The sequence below is a fragment of the Lolium perenne genome, chromosome 7, assembly GCF_019359855.2.
Source record: "Lolium perenne isolate Kyuss_39 chromosome 7, Kyuss_2.0, whole genome shotgun sequence".
NCBI lineage: Eukaryota > Viridiplantae > Streptophyta > Magnoliopsida > Poales > Poaceae > Lolium > Lolium perenne.
Window position 1 is genome coordinate 179,460,519 of NC_067250.2, and position 11,321 is coordinate 179,471,839.

An 11,321-nucleotide genomic window follows, 5' to 3' on the forward strand; every position below is an offset into this window, starting at 1 on the left:
CCACCGGGTGCATCCCCAAGCTTAGAGCTTTCACTCTCCTTGATCATATTGCATCATACTCCTCTCTTGATCCTTGAAAACTTCCTCCACACCAAACTCGAAACAACTCATTAGAGGGTTAGTGCACAATATAAATTGACATATTCAGAGGTGACACAATCATTCTTAACACTTCTGGACATTGCATAATGCTACTGGACATTAATGGATCAAAGAAATTCATCCAACATAGCGAAAGAGGCAATGCGAAATAAAAGGCAGAATCTGTCAAAACAGAACAGTTCGTATTGACGAATTTTAAAATGGCACCAGACTTGCTCAAATGAAAATGCTCAAATTGAATGAAAGTTGCGTACATATCTGAGGATCATGCACGTAAATTGGCTTAATTTTCTGAGCTACCTACAGGGAGGTGGACTCAGATTCGTGACAGCAAAGAAATCTGGAACTGTGCAGTAATCCAAATCTAGTACTTACTTTTCTATCAACGGCTTAACTTGGCACAACAAAACACAAAACTAAGATAAGGAGAGGTTGCTACAGTAGTAAACAACTTCCAAGACACAAAATAAAAATAAAGTACTGTAGGTAAAAATATGGGTTGTCTCCCATAAGCGCTTTTCTTTAACGCCTTTCAGCTAGGCGCAGAAAGTGTGTATCAAGTATTATCGAAGGGTGATGCATTCTCAGCGGGGTGTGGAGTTTTCTCAACTAGGCATAGTATATTGGATACATAAGTTTCAGCATCTCCCTTTTCATTAGTCTTAGGCGTGCTACTCTCATCAAACAAATTTTCAGGAACTAGCCAAGCATAGTTATTTTCTAATGCATCATTCATAGCTAAGAGCTTACATGGTATTGGTGCTTTTATCTCCCCTCCATCATCAATATTATTAGTGTATCTTATTCTATCCATATCCATCCTTTCAAGGAGACTAACAAAATTAGTAGGAGAACCAAGCATATTAAATTTAGCAAACACCTTTCTAGCTTCTCTTGCTAGACCACCAAATTCTCTAAGAAGGGTTTCTAATACAAAATCTTTCTTTTCCCCCTCTTCCATATCACCAAGTGTGAAAAACATGTGTTGGATTATAGGATTAAGATTAACAAATTTAGTTTCCAACAAAGAACTAAATGCGCAGCAGCAATTTCATAAGTAGGCGCAAGGTCTACCAAGTGTCTATCTTCAAAATTTTCAATAGTACTAACATGATTGAAAAATTCTTCTATATTATTTCTCCCAACTATAGACCCACGTCCTACCGGTATGTTTTTTGTGGTAAAATTAAAAGGAAACATGATGAATAAAGTAAATGCAAGTAAACTAATTTTTTTGTGTTTTTGATATAGCAAACAAGATAGCAAATAAAGTAAAACTAGCAACTAATTTTTTTGTATTTTGATTTAGTGCAGCAAACAAAGTAGTAAATAAAACTAAGCAAGACAAAAACAAAGTAAAGAGATTGAGAAGTGGAGACTCCCCTTGCAGCGTGTCTTGATCTCCCGACAACGGCGCCAGAAATTTAGCTTGATGGCGTGTATTTCACACGTTCGTTGGGCAACCCCAAGAGGAAGGTATGATGCGCAGCGACAAGTTTTCCTCGAGAAAGAAACCAAGGTTTATCGAACCAGGAGGAGCCAAGAAGCACGTTGAAGGTTGATGGCGGCGGGATGTAGTGCGGCGCAACACCGGGGATTCCGGCGCCAACGTGGAACCCGCACAACACAACCAAAGTACTTTGCCCCAACGAAACAGTGAGGTTGTCAATCTCACCGGCTTGCTGTAACAAAGAGTTAACCGTATTGTGTGGAAGATGATTGTTTGCAGAAAACAGTAGAACAAGTATTGCAGTAGATTGTATTTCAGTAAAGAGAATTGGACCGGGGTCCACAGTTCACTAGAGGTGTCTCTCCCATAAGACGAACAGCATGTTGGGTGAACAAATTACAGTTGGGCAATTGACAAATAAAGAGAGCATGACCATGCACATACATATTATGATGAGTATAGTGAGATTTAATTGGGCATTACGACAAAGTACATAGACCGTCATCCAACTGCATCTATGCCTAAAAAGTCCACCTTCGAGTTATCATCCGAACCCTCCGTATTAACTTCCAAACACCAGACAACTGCATTAAGAACGGTGCGTAATGTAACGAGTGACTACATCCATGAACATAGCACTAATGTTTTATCCCTAGTGGCAACAGACAACACAACCTTAGAACTTTCTCACATGTCCTGTGTCAATGCAGGCATGAACCCACTATCGAGCATAAGTACTCCCTCTTGGAGTTACAAGCATCTACTTGGCCAGAGCATCTACTAGTAACGGAGAGCATGCAAGATCATAAACAACACATAAGCATAACTTTGATAATCAACATAACAAGTATTCTCTATTCATCGGATCCCAACAAACGCAACATATAGAATTACAGATAGATGATCTTGATCATGTTAGGCAGCTCACAAGATCCGACAATGATAGCACAATGGGGAGAAGACAATCATCTAGCTACTGCTATGGACCCATAGTCCAGGGGTAGACTACTCACACACAACACCGGAGGCGACCATGGCGGCGTAGAGTCCTCCGGGAGATGATTCCCCTCTCCGGCAGGGTGCCGGAGGCGATCTCCTGGATCCCCCGAGATGGGATCGGCGGCGGCGGCGTCTCTGGAAGGTTTTCCGTATCGTGGTTCTCGGTACTGGGGGTTTCGTCACGGAGACTTTTTATAGGCGGAAGGGCAGGTCAAGAGGCGGCACGGGGGCCCCACACCACAGGGCCGCGCGGCCAATGGTGGGACGCGCCGCCCTATGGTGTGGCCCCTCCGTGGCCCCTCTTCGTCTCTCCTTCGGACTTAGAAGCTTCGTGAGAAAATAGGCCCCCGGGCTTTGATTTCGTCCAATTCCGAGAATATTTCCTTACTAGGATTTCTGAAACCAAAAACAGCAGAAAAACAGAATCGGCACTTCGGCATCTTGTTAATAGGTTAGTTCCAGAAAATGCACGAATATGACATAAAGTGTGCATAAAACATGTAGATAACATCAATAATGTGGCATGGAACATAAGAAATTATCGATACGTCGGAGACGTATCACCTTCCGCCACGGAAAATCGGACCGTTGCGCAAGTGTTTCCGGGAGCCCGTTGAGTGCTGACGTCATGCAAACTGATACGTGGCAGACGCCGTTAACTGGCAGTTAACCGGCTGAAACCCCGTGGTAGATGGTAGGCCCACACGAGGCCTCCCACGTCTTAAGCGGGCCGGGCCAGCTGACATAGTTTGACCGGTCAACTATATAGCTGGGCTGGTCCATTAGTTACGTGGGCCGGGCCTAACCTCTAAGGTTGACTGGTCAAAACTTAAATGGGCCGGCCCATTTAACATGTGGGGTCCACCTTACAGCAACTGGGCCGGCCCAAGAAGCAAGTGGGCCGGGCCAAAACACAGGTGGGTCCCACTTTCCTATTAAAGGGTCGGCCCATTTAGTGTGTGGGGTCCACCATATAGCAAGTGGGCCGGGCCAAAAACACAGGTGGGTCCCACTTTCCAGTTAAAGGGTCGGCCCATTTAGTATGTGGGGTCCACCATATAGCAAGTGGGCCGGCCCAACAAGATAGTGGGCCGGGCCAAAAACACAGGTGGTCCCACTTTCCTGTTAAAGGGCCGGCCCATTTGGTGTGTGGGGTCCACCATATAGCAAGTGGGCCGACCCAACAAGATAGTGGGCCGGGCCAAAAGCACAGGTGGGTCCCACCTTCCTGTTAAAAGGCCGGCCCATTTAGTATGTGGGGCCACCATATAGCAAGTGGGCCGGCCCAACAAGATAGTGGGCCGGGCCAAAAACACAGGTGGGTCCCACTTTCCAGTTAAAAGGCCGGGCCATTTAGTATGTGGGGTCCACCATATAGCAAGTGGGCCGGCCCAACAAGATAGTGGGCCGGGCCAAAAACACAGGTGGATCCCACCTTCTGTTAAAGGGCCGGCCCATTTACCATGTGGGACCACCATATAGCAAATAGGCTGGCCCAACAAGATAGTGGGCCGGCCCAATAAGCATGTGGATCCCACTATCGTGTAACCGGGCCGGCCTACTAAAGAAGTGGGCTGGCCCAAAATGAAAGTGGGTCCCACACTACTATAAGTGGGCCGGCCCAATCTGTTGTAGTGCCCTACTTGTTTGACTAGTCAACTTGCATTAAATTTCATGAGCCTAAAATCTGATATCAATGATACACACAATTACATACACAAATAAAACAAGTAGGAAAATTACAAGGCAATTAATGTGCCCAAACAAAAAAATTACATAGAATCATTGAGGACTTCTATTAGCATCATCAATAACACGTTGACATTTGGCAATCGCCTTGATTGAATCTTGTGTACTCTTTGTCAACATATCAGCTACAGATCTTAAAGCAGCAATACCATGTCTTTTATAAAGTACAGCCTTGAGATATTTACTTGTTTGATGAAAGCAATGGTCTAGGTTGACGGCTATGAGAAGATGCATCGGAAGAAATATCGTAACTTTTTGTGGGCCTCACTTCTAATGAAGATTGCTTCATCACAACTGCATTCTGATAATAATGCAAAAAGAGTTAAACGATGAACTATGCAAACATTTATTATGCAATGTAGATATAAGATAATAACAAGTTGCATAAATAAGACAATGTATGGAACTTGTACTAAGCACAAACTTACATCATAATGTTGCACAGGGTCGCTACAGATCCTTTTTGGCGACTATCTTCTAATGATGACTGCTTCATTAAAAGCGCATTACGGTAACATTGCAAACATAGTTACAACAATTAACTATTCAAACATGTATTACGCAATGTAGAGATCAGATAACAGCATGTAGCAGAAATAAGCACAAGATAAGATAAGATGCATGTACTAAGCACATACTGGCTCGCTGCAGGTCCTTCTCTTGCGTGCACTAGTCGTGGTCAACATGCCTGTCATTTTAGGTTCAGCCATCAAGTGAAATGCTAATCCTCCTGCTCCATTGTCCTTAATCTGTGTTTAGATATCACATTTAAGACCAAGTCAGTTGGTTTCAAATAACAAAAAACTTGAGCTGCCAAATGAATAAGCCAATATTTACCAGATATCAGATTAAAACCAACTAGATGTTGCTTTGCATGAGATACGAATTTCAGACATTCAGATTTAGAGTAGGGTAATGCCAAGGTTTTCCACATAAAGTAAACTGGCATTAAGAATGACCAAATGTCAGGTTCAAATCACCTTCGCAGTTTCTCCAAGACAAGCATATCAAATAGGCAGAAACATAGTAAAGCATGAATGGCATTGCTATGGCAGGGTTCCAAGTGTTAATCTCTTGCATAAGGAACAATGCATATAGGTTATAGATAATAACAGAAGTAAACTGCCAAAATTACCAACCAAGAACTCAGATTCCAACCTTCCCTAGCGTCCCCGCTGTTAATGTTGGATGTTCTAATAAGTGGTTCGCATGATCAATCCCTAGGAAAAATAACATTGACAAGTCAGTCTACAATAATACAAAGACCAGACATGCACGCAACAATAACTATATAAGCTAAAGACGAGGTATAAGAGCAAGCAGATTGGAAATGCACATAGCATGATTATAAAAGCAGTGTGAGAATAGCAGACACGAGAAAACAGCTAGCAGCTAGCGGTGAGCTAATGACGTGGTATAAGAACAAGCAGATTGGAAATGCCCATAGCATGACTATAAAAGCAGTGCGACAATAGCATGCAGTACAAAAACAGTTGGCAGCAAATGAATGGGTATAAGGCTATAAATATGTGGATGCATGATACGTCTCCAACGTATCGATAATTTCTTATGTTCTATGCCACATTATTGATGTTATCTACATGTTTTATGCACACTTTATGTCATATTCGTGCATTTTCTGGAACTAACCTATTAACAAGATGCCGAAGTGCCAGTTGCTGTTTTTGGTTTCAGAAATCCTAGTAAAGAAATATTCTCGGAATTGGACGAAATCAACGCCCAGGGTCCTATTTTGCCACGAAGCTTCCAGAAGACCGAAGAGGAGACGAAGTGGGGCCACGAGGTGGCCACACCATAGGGCGGCGCGGCCCAGGCCCTGGCCGCGCCGACCTAGGGTGTGGGGCCCTCGTGCCCCCTCCTGACTTGCCCTTCCGCCTACTTAAAGCCTCCATCGCGAAACCCCCAGTACCGAGAGCCACGATACGGAAAACCTTACTGAGACGCCGCCGCCACCAATCCCATCTCGGGGGATTCTGGAGATCTCCTCCGGCACCCTGCCGGAGAGGGGATTCATCTCCCGGGGGACTCTACACCGCCATGGTCGCCTCCGGAGTGATGAGTGAGTAGTTCACCCCTGGACTATGGGTCCATAGCAGTAGCTAGATGGTTGTCTTCTCCTCATTGTGCTTCATTGTTGGATCTTGTGAGCTGCCTAACATGATCAAGATCATCTATCTGTAATTCTATATGTTGTGTTTGTTGGGATCCGATGAATAGAGAATACTTGTTATGTTGATTATCAATCTATTATCTATGTGTTGTTTATGATCGTGCATGCTCTCCATTATTAGTAGAGGCTCTGGCCAAGTTGATGCTAGTAACTCCAAGAGGGAGTATTTATGCTCGATAGTGGGTTCATGCCTCCATTGGGACAGTGACAGAAAGTTCTAAGGTTGTGGATGTGCTGTTGCCACTAGGGATAAAACATTGATGCTATGTCTAAGGATGTAGTTATTGATTACATTACGCGCAATACTTAATGCAATTGTCTGTTGTTAGCAACTTAATACTGGAGGGGGTTCGGATGATAACCTGAAGGTGGACTTTTTAGGCATAGATGCATGCTGGATAGCGGTCTATGTACTTTGTCGTAATGCCCAATTAAATCTCACAATACTCATCATAATATGTATGTGCATGGTCATGCCCTCTTTATTTGTCAATTGCCCAACTGTAATTTGTTCACCCAACATGTTGTTTATCTTATGGGAGAGACACCTCTAGTGAACTGTGGACCCCGGTCCAATTCTCTTTACTGAAATACAATCTCTTTGCAATACTTGTTCTACTATTTTCTGCAAACAATCATCATCCACACTATACATCTAATCCTTTGTTACAGCAAGCCGGTGAGATTGACAACCTCACTGTTTCGTTGGGGCAAAGTACTTTGGTTGTGTTGTGCAGGTTCCACGTTGGCGCCGGAATCTCTTGTGTTGCGCCGCACTACGTCCCGCCGCCATCAACCTTCAACGTGCTTCTTGGCTCCTACTGGTTCGATAAACCTTGGTTTCATACTGAGGGAAAACTTGCCGCTGTACGCATCACACCTTCCTCTTGGGGTTCCCAACGGACGCGTGTTGTACGCGTATCAATGCACACAGGTGTCAGTAGAATGAACAGGATGGTAGCGACCGGATAATGCTTTTGTACTGTACAATATTTAAACAAACTTCATGCGAAGCAACACATCAAGAAAGTTAACGGCATATGAGATCTGCAAATAACTACACAAAACATGGCTAAAGAAACACCGCGATCTAACGGGCCAGCGTACTAACCAAGCTGCGGCGGGGTGGACGGGGGCGGCAACTTGCATTCCAGCGGCGGCGAACGCGGGAGACGATGAATCGACCCTGTTTCAGTAGAAGCGGGCGTTAGTGAAGCAGATCTGGTTGGCTGGCAAGGGATTCGGTGAAGTTGATACAGCCGCTGCGCCGAGGTAGTCGGTGGCGAGGTCGGCGGTGAAGCAGATCCGTCGGTGGCGAGGTCGGCGGTGAAGCAGATCCGTCGGTGGCGAGGTCGGCGGTGAAGTAGATCCGTCGGTGACGAGGGCGGCGGGGGAGCGGATCAGGTGGGTGGATAGCCAACACGATCAAGGCTACGCCGTGGAGGAGTATGCCGGCGGCGAAGCAGATCTAGTACTATAGAGAGTCAGAGCTTTGGCGTATGAGAGTATTTTTGAGCTAATGGGGCGAATGGTTGGTGGGTGGGTGTGGGCCTGTGGGGAGGGTTCGGGATCTAGGCAAGATATTTCGTTGTTACCGAATGAGCCCTCCATGTTCGGTGGGTTGTAGCTTCCGGACCAGGGTTAAAAGGGTAAAACTGGTCACGGGATTTTCGAATGGATGCGGCGGGATGATTTGGCGTGCGGCCGAAATTTTCAGTTTCAAGCTACGAGCAGAACGACAAAAATAATGTTCTTCCCCAGGGAGCTCTCATTTCTTCCTCTTCTCTTTCTCTCTCGAGTCTCTCCCACTCCCCCGGCTCCTCTCCCCCTTCTCTCCGGCGGCCTCGCCGGCCGGAGACGAGGCCGACTTCTCTCTGTATATTGTACACCCTCCGAACTAAATTAATTGATTCAACTTTCCTTAGACGTGTATGTATCTAGAGTAAAAACATGTGTGGATACATCCATATTTAGATAAGCAAAGTTGAGTCAGCTAATTTGGATCCGAGGGAGTTAGTGTTGTTGTAAGCTTAGATCCAGTGTTTCCCATGAGCAGAATGGCGCAATGGAGTCGGGGATCTCGTCATCGGCTTCAGATCTGGCCTATGGTGAATCTGGCGGATCTTGCCGGCCAAACCCCGATCTGGTGCCATCAATGTGATGGCGCTAACGGTGAGGCTTGCTTTGGTCAGTGCTTCAGATCTGGCCAATGGGGAAGTCAAGCTGCTAAAGTTCACAAGCTCGGGGCATACGACGGCGTCATCCGTCTTGCCCGTGCACATCTTGGCCTTTCAGCGGCCCTTCTCAGAGCCAATATGCCGTTGCTGAGGCCCTTCTTCTCTTTCGTCCTGGCGACTACCGGCGACACCGTCCCAAGTGGTGCGTCCCTGATGCGTGTGGTTGACACATCCGTTGGGAACCCCAAGAGGAAGGTGCGATGCGCACAGCGGCAAGTTTCCCTCAGTAAGAAACCAAGGTTTAATCGAACCAGTAGGAGTCAAGAAGCACGTTGAAGGTTGATGGCGGCGGGATGTAGTGCGGCGCAACACCAGAGATTCCGGCGCCAACGTGGAACCTGCACAACACAACCAAAGTACTTTGCCCCAACGAAACAGTGAGGTTGTCAATCTCACCGGCTTGCTGTAACAAAGGATTAACCGTATTGTGTGGAAGATGATTGTTTGCAGAAAACAGTAGAACAAGTATTGCAGTAGATTGTATTTCAGTATAGAGAATTGGACCGGGGTCCACAGTTCACTAGAGGTGTCTCTCCCATAAGATAAACAGCATGTTGGGTGAACAAATTACAGTTGGGCAATTGACAAATAAAAAGGGCATGACCATGCACATACATATTATGATGAGTATAGTGAGATTTAATTGGGCATTACGACAAAGTACATAGACCGCCATCCAACTGCATCTATGCCTAAAAAGTCCACCTTCAGGTTATCATCCGAACCCCCTCTAGTATTAAGTTGCTAACAACAGATAATTGCATTGAGTATTGCGCGTAATGTAACTAGTAACTATATCCTTGAACATAGCACTAATGTTTTATCCCTAGTGGCAACAGCACATCCACAACCTTAGAACTTTCTGTCACTGTCCCAGATATCAATGGAGGCATGAACCCACTATCGAGCATAAATACTCCCTCTTGGAGTTACAAGCATCTACTTGGCTAGAGCATCTACTAGTAACGGAGAGCATGCAAGATCATAAACAACACATAGACATAACTTTGATAATCAACATAACAAGTATTCTCTATTCATCGGATCCCAACAAACGCAACATATAGAATTACAGATAGATGATCTTGATCATGTTAGGCAGCTCACAAGATCCGACAATGATAGCACAATGGGGAGAAGACAACCATCTAGCTACTGCTATGGACCCATAGTCCAGGGGTAGACTACTCACACATCACTCCGGAGGCGACCATGGCGGCGTAGAGTCCTCCGGGAGATGATTCCCCTCTCCGGCAGGGTGCCGGAGGCGATCTCCTGGATCCCCCGAGATGGGATCGGCGGCGGCGGCGTCTCGATAAGGTTTTCCGTATCGTGGCTCTCGATCGGGGGTTTCGCAACGGAGGCTTTAAGTAGGCGGAAGGGCAGGTCAGAGGCGGCACGAGGGCCCCACACCACGGGGCCGCGCGGCCAAGGGGCCGCGCCGCCCTAGGGTGTGGCCCCCTCGTGGCCCCTCTTCGTCTCCTCTTCGGACTTCTGGAAGCTTCGTGGCAAAATAGGACCCTGGGCGTTGATTTCGTCCAATTCCGAGAATATTTCGTTACTAGGATTTCTGAAACCAAAAACAGCAGAAAACAGCAACTGGCACTTCGGCATCTTGTTAATAGGTTAGTTCCACAAAATGCACGAATATGACATAAAGTGTGCATAAAACATGTAGATAACATCAATAATGTGGCATGGAACATAAGAAATTATCGATACGTCGGAGACGTATCAGCATCCCCAAGCTTAGTTCTGCTCGTCCCGAGCAGGTAAAACGATAACACAGATAATTTCTGGAGTGACATGCCATCATAACCTTGATCATACTATTTGTAAAGCATATGTAGCGAATGCAGCGATCAAAACAATGTATATGACATGAGTAAACAAGTGAATCATATAGCAAAGACTTTTCATGAATAGTACTTCAAGACAAGCATCAATAAGTCTTGCATAAGAGTTAACTCATAAAGCAATAATTCAAAGTAAAGGTGTTGAAGCAACACAAAGGAAGATTAAGTTTCAGCGGTTGCTTTCAACTTGTAACATGTATATCTCATGGATATTGTCAACATAGAGTAATATAATAAGTGCAATATGCAAATATGTAGGAATCAATGCACAGTTCACACAAGTGTTTGCTTCTTGAGGTGGAGAGAAATAGGTGAACTGACTCAACATTGAAAGTAAAAGAATGGTCCTCCATAGAGGAAAAGCATCGATTGCTATATTTGTGCTAGAGCTTTGATTTTGAAAACATGAAACAATTTTGTCAACGGTAGTAATAAAGCATATGTATCATGTAAATTATATCTTACAAGTTGCAAGCCTCATGCATAGTATACTAATAGTGCCCGCACCTTGTCCTAATTAGCTTGGACTACCGGATCATCGCAATGCACATGTTTTAACCAAGTGTCACAAAGGGGTACCTCTATGCCGCCTGTACAAAGGTCTAAGGAGAAAGCTCGCATTGGATTTCTCGCTATTGATTATTCTCAACTTAGACATCCATACCGGGACAACATTGACAACAGATAATGGACTCCTCTTTTATGCATAAGCATGTGACAACAATTAATAATTTTCT